Raw genomic sequence first — 12,256 nt, forward strand, 5'->3', positions numbered from 1 at the left:
AAAGAATCAATTAAATGACTACTAGCAAAAAGGAGTTGCCTGAGTCCTAGGACAGTTATTAAAAAATCAGTAAAAAAAAAAAAATAGCTTTCCCATTAACAGCAAATGCCAATTATAATACAATTGGGAAAATAAATCCCAACAAAAATATATGACACTTAACCTAACGAGAAAAAAATGTGCATTTTTTTCATGTATGCAGAAAAAGAAAAACTATACTTAAAGGGAAACTTGACCCAGAGTAGCCAAAACTATCTTGAAAAAAAGAAGAAAGTGGGAAGATGAACACTTCCCAACTTTAAAACGTACTGTGAAGCAGCAGTAATCTATCTTGACATAGGATATACATATTAATCACTAGTGTAGAACTGAGAGTCCAAAAATAAACCCATGGGTAATGGTCAAGTGATTTTGAACAAAGATCTCAATATCATTCAGTGGGAAAGAATAGTCTTTTCAATAAATAGTACTGGAATAACTAGATAGACATGTGCAGAAAAATGGAGTTGCACCCTTACCTCAAACCATACACAAAAAGTAACTCAAAATGGATCAAAGGCCTAAGTGAAGGGCAAAAATTATAAAACTCTTAGAAGAAATCATGATGGTAAATCTTCATGACCTCATATTTGGTAATAGTTTCCTAGATATGACACCAAAGCACAAGCAACAACAACAACAAAAATAGATAAATTGGATTTCATCAAAATTAAAAACTTCTGTGATTCAAAGGACACTATCAAGAAAGTGAAAAGACAACTCATAATGGGAGAAAATATTTGCAAATCATAAATCTTATGAGATGCTTGTATCCAAAATATATAAAGAACCCTTACAACTGAACAATAAAAAGCAAATAACCCAATTTAAAATGGACAAAGTATCTATATATGCATTTCTCAAGGAGATATAAAAATAGCCAATAAACATATGAAAAAAATGCTCAACATTAGTCTTTAGGGAACAGTAAATCAAAACCACAGTGAGGATGGACCTAGAGAATATTATGCTTAGTGAAATAAGTATACTGTATGATATCACTTATATGTGGAATCTAAAAAATAATACAAATAAATGTATGCAAAACAGAAACAGACTCACAGATATAGAAAACAAACCAATGATTACCAAAGGGAAGAGAGAAAGGGAAGGGACAAAGTAGGGATAGGGAATTAAGAGATACAAACTACTATGCATAAAATAGATGAGCAACAAGGATATATTGTACAGTGCAGGGGAATATAGCCATTATCTTGTAATAACGTTTAATGGAGTATAATCTGTAAAAATCCTGAATCACTATGCTGTACACCTGAAACTAATACAATATTGTAAATCAACTCTCCTTCAATTAAAAAAAAACAATGAGATACTACTTCATACACACTAGGATTTCTATAATCAAAAAGATAGATAATAATAATTACTGGTGAGGATGTGGAAAATCAGAACACTTGTACACTGCTGGTGGGAATGTAAAATGGTGCAGCTGCTTTGGAAAACAGTCTGCAGTTCTTAAACTTAAACATAGAGTTACCATATGACCCAGTAATTCCATTCTTAGGTTTATACACAAGAGATATGAAAACATATGTCCATGCCAAACCTTGTACATGAATGTTCATAGCAGCATTATTCATAATATCAAAAGGTGGAAACAAGGTAAATGTATGAATAAACAAAATGTGGTACATCCATACAATGGACAATGGAATATGATATGGTAATTTTAAAAAGTACCAATATGTGCTACAACATAGATGAACCTTGAAAACATTATGCAAACTGAAAGAAGCCAGTCACAAAATACAAAATGTATTTTATGAAAAGGTCAGAATAGGTAAATCTATAGAGTCAGAAAGTAGATTAATGGTTGCTTAGAACTAGGAGGGGAAGGGGTGACAGAGGGGTGATGGCTAAATGTTTAGAGTTTCATTTCAAGATGATGAAAATGTTCTAAAATTGACTGTCGTAATGGTCACACCTCTCTGTGCATCTCCTAAAAACAATTGAATTATACACTTTAAATGGGTGACATGTGTATGTAAATTTCATCTCAGTAAAACTGTTACTTTTTAAAAAGGAAACTTAAATAAATGAAAACATATACTATGTTGTAGGTAGAGAAAAACAATATAATAAAGATGCCAATTCTCCCCAAAATCACCCATGAAAGTGTTACCATTCCTTTTTTAATTTGACAAGAGAATTTTGAAGTTAATCTAGGAGAATGGAAGAGCTAATATAACTATCACAGTTAAAAAAAAATGGCATGAGACTGTCTGGGGAACAGAGAGATGGTCAATTAAAAGAATAAGGACAGGAACGGGAGACTGGGGATTTGCTACTTAATGGTTACATGTCTGAGCTTTCTATTCTATTCCATTGATCTATGATTATGGTTTTCTGCCAGCACCATATTGTTTTAATTACTATAGCTTTGTACTATAGCTTTGTAGAAGCAGGAAGCATGATATCTCCAGCTTTGTTCTTTTTTTTTTTTCTCAAGTTTGCTTTGGAAATTTGGGGGTTTTTTGTGGTTTCATACAAATTTTAAGATTATTTGTTCTAGTTCTGCAAAACATGTCATGGGTATTTTGATAGAGATTGCATTAAATATGTAGATTGCTTTCAGTAATATGGACATTTTAACAATATTAATGCTTCTAATCCCAAACACAGGATATCTTTCCATTTAATATAACAATGAAAGGATTTTTATTGTGTGTCATCATCATCCTTTACTCTGTCCTTACCCACTGATGCCCCAATCAACCCACCCCAGCACCCCCCCAGGCACCAGGCATCAAAGGGAGTGGAGACTGAACAGCCAGTCTCATGACACTGAACACCTCTCATGAGCCAGGCCCAGTATAGTTTTGTCCCAATGCTTCTGTAGACAGAAGCCAAGGGAGCTGTGTTCAATAAAGGAATCTGAGAGCTATGAAGGTACAAAGCTCAGCTCCATTGGTACCAGAAGACCAAGTGTGGTGCAGAAGGGTTGGAGTCATTTCATCCATTTCTGGAGCAGAACACAGATGGCTTTAGCGACTACCAGACTTCAGGGCATGTGGTGCTTTGTTGGTAACTTAAAGGGTCCACAGTTTTGGAGGCTCTGAGAGACGTGACCTTAGTCCAGTCATCACCATTGTTGCAATGCCTCCCTCTCCCCAAATACAAGAGTAGTGACCTAGTAGGTAATGAACGTGAGGAAAGTGGGGGCAAGATAATAGCAGAAGACTGAGCTCACATGCAGATTAAGTCAAATATATTTAAACCAAAAACCTTAGCCATTGACATTTGTTATGGAATAGTGAGACTCTTGCCTCCCCAGCCTGTTCCCACTAAAGGTGGCAGGAGGGATATTTGGTTCAAATATGTTATCACTCCCTAGAGGATGAGGAGGTCAAATACCTGTACATTAAAGATGGGCTGGAGCACCCCAGCTCCAGCTTCTGCTGGGGTAGGAGGAAGTGGGCATCACTGTCATGCTATAATGAAGTATTTAGACATGCACAGATTAACATTTTAGGCAAACAACAAATGGCTGAATGGTAAAGTTAATATTCAGCAAAACTGGATGCCAAACCAAATGATACCATAAAAGAATAAACTTCTATGAAACAGTCATTAATCTGAAATTTAAAAACTTTTCATTGTTATTAGGTTTATTATTAGTTCAATTTTAACAGTTCGATATTACAGTGCAGGAAAAATCATTACTCAACCACATCCACGATGTTGCTCTTATGGTCACTCTATGTGCATTTGTGAGACGACGTATCCAATGGGGGTTTTGTGATAATTTACTTTCACCTGAGATCATTAGAGGAGCTACATACGTTTATGGCCAGGTCTGTCAGAGTAGGTACTGCTGACTCTGCTGCTGCTGCTGGTGGGATTGTGCTTTCCTTCCTCTCCAGTAGTAACTGACTAAAGGAAAGATTTTGTTTTACTTCTGGGCTTGGAGATTTGGTTGATGCTTTCAATATGTGTATGTTTTTAAGACCATCCTATGATATAAAGCTTTGTGAGCTAACTCAAAAAGATGTTTCTGATTATTTTCAGAAGCAGTCTGAAGCTTGTTGTTCCCGTCACTACAAAGATACAATAGGCAAATCAAAAATGTGGAAAATTCTACAAGTCAAATGACAGAGTTTCTTCAACAAATTAATAACATTAAAAAAAAAACTAAAAATGGTGCAAATGAACTGGTTGGCAGGGCAGAAATTGAGACACACATGTAGAGAACAAACATATGGACACCAAGGGGGGAAAGTGGCGGGGGTGGTGGTGGTAGGTTGAATTGGGAGATTGGGATTGACATGTATACACTAATATGTATAAAATAGATAACTGATTAGGACCTGCTGTATAAAAAATAAATAAAATAAAATTCAAAAATTAATAAAAAAGAACTAAAAAGGAAGAAATATATTGATTAAAAGAAATTTTAAAAACACACAAAACAAATACAAGATGTGAATCTTCTTTGGATTCTTATTTGAACAAACTAATAATCAATTGAACAAACTAATACCTGGACAAACATAACTAAACTATAAAAACGCTTTTAAAGTAATCAGGGAAAATTGAACATAGACTAGGTATTTAAGGCATTTTAAAATTTTGGTTGTGATAATGGTATTTTTTTCTTTTTTTTAACATTTTTATGTTACCTTGGAGTATAGTTGATTTACAATGTTGTGTTACTTTCAGCTGTACAGCAAAGTGATTCTGTTATACATATAACTATCCTTTTTCAGATTATTTTCCTGTATAGGTTATTACAGAATATTGAGTAGAGTTCCCTGTTCTATACAATAGGTCCATGTTGATTATTTTTTATATAGTAGTGTGTATATGTTAATTCCAAACTCCTAATTTACCCCTTCTTCCCATCTTTCCCTTTTGGTAACCATAAGTTTGATTTCAAAGTCTGTTGAATCTGTTTCTGTTTCGTAATAAGTTCATTTGTATCATTAATTTAGATTCCACATATAGGTGATATCATATGATATTTGTCTTTCTCTGTCAGAGTTACTTCACTTAGTATGATAATCCACAAATGGCATTATTTCATTCTTTTTTATGACTAATATTCCATCATATATATACGAACCATATATTCCCTATCTATTCATCTGTTGATGGACATTTAGGTTGCTTCCACATCTTGGCTATTGTAAATAGTACTGCAGTGAACATTGGGGTTCATGTACTTTTTCAAACTATGGTTTGCTCCAGATATATGCCTAGGAATGGGATTGCTGGATCATATGGTAGTTCTATTTTTAATTAATTAATTTTTTTATTTCTTAAATTTTTGGCTGCGTTGGGTCTTAGTTACTGTGTGCAGGCTTTCTCTAGTTGCAGCAAGCAGGGACTACTCTTCGTTGTGGTGCACGGGCTTCTCCTTGCGGTGGCTTCTCTTGTTCTGGAGCACAGGCTCAAGATGCATGGGCTTCAGTAGTTGTGGCACGTGGGCTCAGTAGTTGTGGCTCGCAGGCTCCAGAGCACAGGCTCAGTAGTTGTGGCACACGGGCTTAGTTGCTCTGCGGCATGTGGGATCTTCCCGGACCAGGGCTCAAACCCATGTCCCCTGCCTTGGCAGGTGGATTCTCAACCACTGCGCCACAGGGGAAGCCCTCTATTTTTAGATTTCTAAGGAAACTCCATACCGTTCTCCATAGTGGTTGTACCAATTTATATTCCCACCAAAAGTGTAGGAGACTTCCCTTTTCTACACATCCTCTCCAGCATTTATTTTTTGTAGACTTTTTGATGATAGCCATTCTGACTGGTGTGAGTTGATACTTCACTGGAGTTTTGATTTGCATTTCTCTAATAATTAGCTATGTTAAGCTTTATTTTTTTTCTTTTTTGCAGTACGTGAGCCTCTCACTGCCGTGACCTCTCCTGTTGCGGAGCACAGGCTCTGGACGCACAGGCTCAGCAGCAATGGCTCACGGGTCCAGCCACTCCGTGGCATGTGGGATCTTCCCAGACCGGGGCACAATCCCGTGTCCCCTGCATCGGCAGGTGGACTCTCAACCACTGCGCCACCAGGGAAGCCCTATGTTGAGCATTCTTTATATGCTTTTTGGCCATCTTTTTATGTCTTCTTTGGAGAAATGTCTATTTTGATCTTCTGCCAATTTTTGATTGGGTTGTTTGTTTTTTTGATATTGAGTTGCATGAGCTGTTTGTATATCTTGGAAATTAATCCCTTGTAGGTCACTTCGTTTGCAAATATTTTCTCCCATTCTGTGGGTTGTCTTTTCGTTTTGTTTATGGTTTCCGTTGCTGTGCAGAAGCTTTTAAGTTTAATTAGGTCTCATTTGTTTGTTTGTGTTTTTATTTTCATTACCCCAGGAGGTGGATCCAAAAAGATATTGCTGCAATTTTTGTCAAAGGGTGTTCTGCCTATGTTTTCCTCTAAAAGTGTTAGAGTATCTGGTCTTATACTAAGAACTTTAAACCATTTTGAGTTTATTTTTGTGTATGGTGTTAGAGAATGTTCTAATTTTATTTTTTTACATATGGCCATCCAGTTTTCCCAGCACCACTTATAGAAGAGATGGTCTTTTCTCCATTGTATATTCTTACCTTCTTTGTCATAGATTAATTTACCATAGGTGTGTGGGTTTATTTCTGGGCATTCCATTCTGTTCCATTGATATGTAAGTCTGTCTTTGTGTCACTACCATACTGTTTTGATTACTATAGCTTTATATTATAGTCTGAAGTCAGGGAAGTTGATTCCTCCTACCCCATTTTTCTTTCTCAAGATTGCTTTGGCTATTCAGGGTCTTTTATGTTTTCATACAAATTTAAAGATTTTTTGTTCTAGATCTACAAAAAATGCCATTGGTAATTTGATAGGGATTGTATTGAATTAGTTAGTGTACAGAAATGCAACAGATTTCTCTGTATTAATTTTGTATCCTGCAACTTTACCAAATTCATTGATTAGCTCTAGTAGTTTTCTGGTAGCATCTTTAGGATTTTCTATGTATAGTATCATGTCATCTGCAAACAGTGATAGTTTTACTTCATATTTTCCAATTTGGATTCCTTTTATTTCTTTTTCTCCTCTGATTGCCATAACTAGGACTTCCAAAATTATGTTGAATCAAAGTGGCGAGAGTGGACATCCTTGTCTTGTTCCTGATTGTAGGGGAAATGCTTCAAGTTATCAACATTGAATATGAGGTTGGCAGTAGGCTTGTCATATACGGCCTATATTATGTTGAAGTATGTTCCCTCTATGCCCACTTTCTGGAGAGTTTTTATCATAAATTGGTGTTGAATTTTGTCAGAAGCTTTTTCTGCATCTACTGAGATGATCATAGGGTTTTTATTCTCCGATTTGTTGATGTGGTGTATCACATTGATTGATTTGTGGTTATTGAAGAATCCTTGCATCCCTGGGATATATCCCACTTGATCCTTTTGATGTATTGTTGGATTCAGTTTGCTAGTATTTTGTTGAGGATTTTTGTGTCTGTGTTATCAGTGATATTGGCCTGTAATTTTCTTTTTTTGTGTATCTTTCTCTGGTTTTGGTATCAGGGTAATGGTGTCCTTATAGAATGAATCTGGGAGTGTGTCTTCCTCTGCAACTTTTTGGAAGAGTTTCAGAAGGATAGGTGTTAACTCTTCTCTAAATATTTGATAGAATTCACCTGTGAAGTCTTCTTGTCCTGGACTTTTGTTTGTTGGAAGTTTTTAAATCACAGTTTCAATTTCAGTACTTGTGATTGGTCTGTTCATGTTTTCTGTTTCTTCCTGGTACAGTCATGGGGGGTTATACCTTTCTAAGAATTTGTCCATTTCTTCTAGGTTGTCCATTTTATTGGCATAGAGTTGCTTGTAGTAGTCTCTTATGATCCTTCGTATTTCTGTAGTGTCCATTGTAACTTCTCCTTTTTCATTCCTAATTTTATTGATTCAAGTCCTCTCCTTTTTTTCTTGATGAGTCTGGCTAAAGGTTTATCAGTTTCATTGGTCTTTGCTACTGTTTCCTTCGTCTCTGTTTCATTAATTTCTGCTCTGATCTTTATGATTTCTTTCCTTCTACTAACTTTGGGTTTTGTTTGTTCTTCTTTCTCTAGTTGCTTAGGTGCAAGGTTAGCTTGTTTATTTTATATTTTTCTTGTTTCCTGACATAAGATTGTATTGCTATAAACTTCCCCTTAAAACTGCTGTTTTAGATCATTGTGTTTTCCTTGTCATTTGTCTCTAGGTATTTTTCTGAGTTCCTTTTGGATTTCTTCAGTGATCCATAGGTTATTTAGTAACATATTGCTTGGTCTCCATGTGTTTGTGTTTTTTACATCTTTTTTTTCTGTAATTGATTTCTAGTCTCATAGCACTGTGGTTGGAAAAGATGCTTGATATGATTTCAATTTTCTTAAATTTACTGAGGCTTGATTTGTGACCCAAAATGTGATCTATCCTAGAGAATGTTCCATACGCACTTGAGAAGAATGTGTATTCTGCTGCTTTTGGATGGAATGCTCTTTAAGTATCAATTAAGTCCATCTGGTCTAATGTGTCATTTAAAGTCTGTGTTTCTTTATTGGTTTTCTGTCTGGATGATCTGTCCATTGATGAAAGTGGAGTGTTAAAATCTCCCATTATTTCTGTGTTACTTTCGATTTCTCCTTTTATGGCTGTTAGCATTTGCCTTATATATTGAGGTGCTCATATGTTGGGTGAATATATATTTACAATGATTAAATCTTCTTCTTGGATTGATCCCCTCTTTTTGGATTGATCATTATATAGTGTCCTTCTTTGTCTCTTGTAACAGTTTTTATTTTAAAGTCTATTTTGTCTGATATGAGTGTTGCTACTCCAGCTGTCTTTTGGTTTCCATTTGCATGGACTACATTTTTCCAACCCCTCCCTTTTAGTCTATATGTGTGCCTAGATCTGAAGTGGGTCTCTTTTAGACAGCACATAGATGGGTCTTGTTTTCTTATCCATTTAGCCAGTCTATATCTTTTGGTTGGAGCATTTAATCCATTTACTTTGAAGGTAATTATAGATGTGTACGTTCTTATTGCCATTTTGTTAATTGTTTTGGATTTTTTTTTAAGTCTTTTTCTTCTCTTCTCATGTGATTGATGACTCTCTTTAGTGTTGTGTTTGGATTCCTTTTTCTTTTTTGTGTGTAGTTTGCACTTACCATGAGGTTTTGCTACAGCAGTCTCTCTCTCTCTCTCTCTCTCTCTCTCTCTCTCTCTATATATATATATATATATATACACACACACACACCACACACACACACACACACACAAGATTGCTTCAAGTTACCAGTCTCCTAATTTTAAATGCATTTCCAGTATTCTGTATTTGTACTCTTCTTTTCTCATGATTGCTAGTATTCATATCATATTTGTGTGTGGATTATTTCCTACCTATACTGTTTATTTGCTTTTACTGGTGAGCTTTCTCATTCATGATTTTCTTTTTTCTAGTTGTGGCGTTTTCTTTTCCTCCTAGATAAGTTCCTTTAGCATTTATTGTAAAGCTGATATGGTGGTGCTGAATTCTCTTAGCATTTACTTGTCTGTAAAGCTTTTGATTTCTCCACTGGATCTGAATGAGAGCCTTGCTGGGTAGAATATTCTTGGTTGTAGGTTTTTTCCTTTCATTACTTTAAATATATCATGCCACTCCTTTGTGGCCTGCAGTTTCTGCTGAAAAATCAGCTGATAACCTTATGGGGATTCCCTTGTATATTATTTGTTGCTTTTCCCTTGTTGCTTTTAATATTTTCTCTTCGTCTTTAATTCTTATCATTTTGATTATAGTGTGTCATGGTGTATTCCTCTGTGGGTTAATACTGTATGGCACTCTCCACACTTCTTGGACTTGTGTAGGGAAGTTTGCAGCTATTATCTCTTCAAATATTTTTGCAGGCCCTTTCTCTGTCTCTTCTCCTTCTGAGAATCCTATAATGTGAATGTTGGTGCATTTAATGTTGTCCCAAAGTCTCATTTTCTCTGTGTTTGTGGTTTCTGTTGTGCAGGTTGCAGGATAGTAGTACTTCTTGCTTCTGGCGTCTTCCCCCTGGTGGGTGACACCCATGGTCTAACAGGTTTGTGCAGGTTTCCTGATGGGTAGAGCTGGGTCTTGTCCCTCTGGTGGGCAGGGGTGTGTCAAGGGGTGTGTTTAGAGACAGCTGTGGGCTCAAGAAGGCTTTAGGCAGCCTGTCTGCTGATGGGTGGGGCTATGTTCCTGCCCTTTTGGTTGTTTGTCCTGAGGCATCCCAGCACTGAAACCAACAGGCTGTTGGGTGGTGCCAGCTCTTGGTGTCAAAATTGTGGTCTCCAGGAGAGCTCATGCCAACGAATATTCTCCAGTACCTCTGCCCCCAGTGTTCTGGTCCCCACAGTGAGCCACAGCCACCCCCTGCCTTGCCAGGTGACCCTCCAAGACCTATAGGTAGGTCTGGCCAGGATCCTATGAAGTCACTGTTTTTTCCCTGGGTCCCAGTACACACAAGACCTTGTGTGCATCTTCCAAGAGTGGAGTTTCTGTTTCCCCCAGTCCGTGGAGTTCCTGTGATCAAGCCCTGATGGCTTTCAAAGCCAAGTGCTCTGGGGCTCTGCCTCCTAATGCCAGGCCCCCTGACGGGGGAGCCTGATGTGGGGCTCAGAACTCTCACTCCTGTGGGAGAATCTCTGCAATATAATTATTTTCCAGTTTGTGGGTCGCCCACCTGGTGGGTATGGGATTTGATTGTATCGCATATGTGCCTCTCCTACCATCCCGTTATGGCTTCTTCTTTGTCTTTGGATGTAGAATATATTTTTTGGTAGGTTCCAGCCTTTTTTGTCAGTGCTTGTTCAGTAGTTAGGGGTTTTTTTTTTGGTGTTTTTATGAGAGGAGGTGAGCTCAAGTCTTTCTACCCCATCATCTTGTCTCTCAGCTCCTCTGTTAGGCATTTTTAAAAACCAATGTTTATAGTGGAAATTTAGAAGGAATCATATATCGTACATGTGAGGGGTTAAGAGCTCAAACTTGGAAACCAGGAAGCCTAAGTCCAATCCTGAATCTGGCTCTTGGTAACTATGGAACCATGAGCTGATTAAAACTAATTATGTTATTTTTAAAGAATCCTTATCTTTCAGATAAGACATATGGAAATTCATATGGGTGAACTATATCTGGAATTTAAGTTAAAAAGACTCCAGAAAATACAAATAAAATTTAAAAGTAATGAATTGAGACCAGGTAATAGAATGCTGATAATTGTAGGTGCTAGGTGATGGGTATAAGAGGGTCTCTTGCATATATTTGAAAACTTTCACAGTAGAAAGTGAACTTTTAAAATTCTTGCTTTTAGTAAACACATTTATTTTAATATATTTTCATGAACTACTTCCTTTACACAAACATTCTCTTCCTTAAGCTTTAGATCTAAAAATGTGACAGTGGAACATGGATTTGGCTTTAAGGAAAGTAAAATCACCACTGAATTCCCATCTTCTTCTCAGTTTTCATTACATGCATACCAATTGCAAAATCTTCCTTGGAGGTGAGTGACAGGAAGGACTTTAGGGCAGGTGTCATGTGAGAAATACTTCCTTCTCCAGGCACATCGATTTACTTCTTTAGCAGCAAATGAACTTCTTTTACAGGCAAATATTGGTTATTAGTAAATCCTATTATGCTAGTTTTGTAATCTTCAAAGTATAATAAAAAGGCTTTTATAATACTTTGCTCTATCTTTGTTTATTGTCTTTTGTTCTATCAGCCTTTGGTATATGTAATAGCAGATATCTTACCTCTCTTGAACAATTTGTATAAGAATGTGAGCAAGAAACTCAAAAACCTGAGTTGAAGAAATTAATATTCTATTTATAATTCCTCCTCACAGAAGTAAAAATATCCTGAAAGGATTTTTTTTCTTCAAAGACTTTAAAATATAAATGAAATTAAATAGCTAACAATGAAATATACCTCTTAAAGATTATTTTGTTTGTTGCTATGAATTCTAGTACACCAAACAGTTCTATGAAAGTTTTACAAAAATTGCAACTATGATGATGATAAAATCTAATCTGTTATTATTTTATTATTATTTAAATTTTTATAAACATTTGTTGGCTCAAGATGGATATAATGTTCTTCTTAAAGTTATCTAGCAAATGTTTCTCTTAACATTGATATTAATTATAAAATATACTGCCTTATGTATTTAATCATTTGAAAGTTCTCAGAAATTGTTTCAATA

The sequence above is a fragment of the Phocoena phocoena genome, chromosome 12, assembly GCF_963924675.1.
Source record: "Phocoena phocoena chromosome 12, mPhoPho1.1, whole genome shotgun sequence".
In the NCBI taxonomy this organism is placed as follows: Eukaryota; Metazoa; Chordata; class Mammalia; order Artiodactyla; family Phocoenidae; genus Phocoena; species Phocoena phocoena.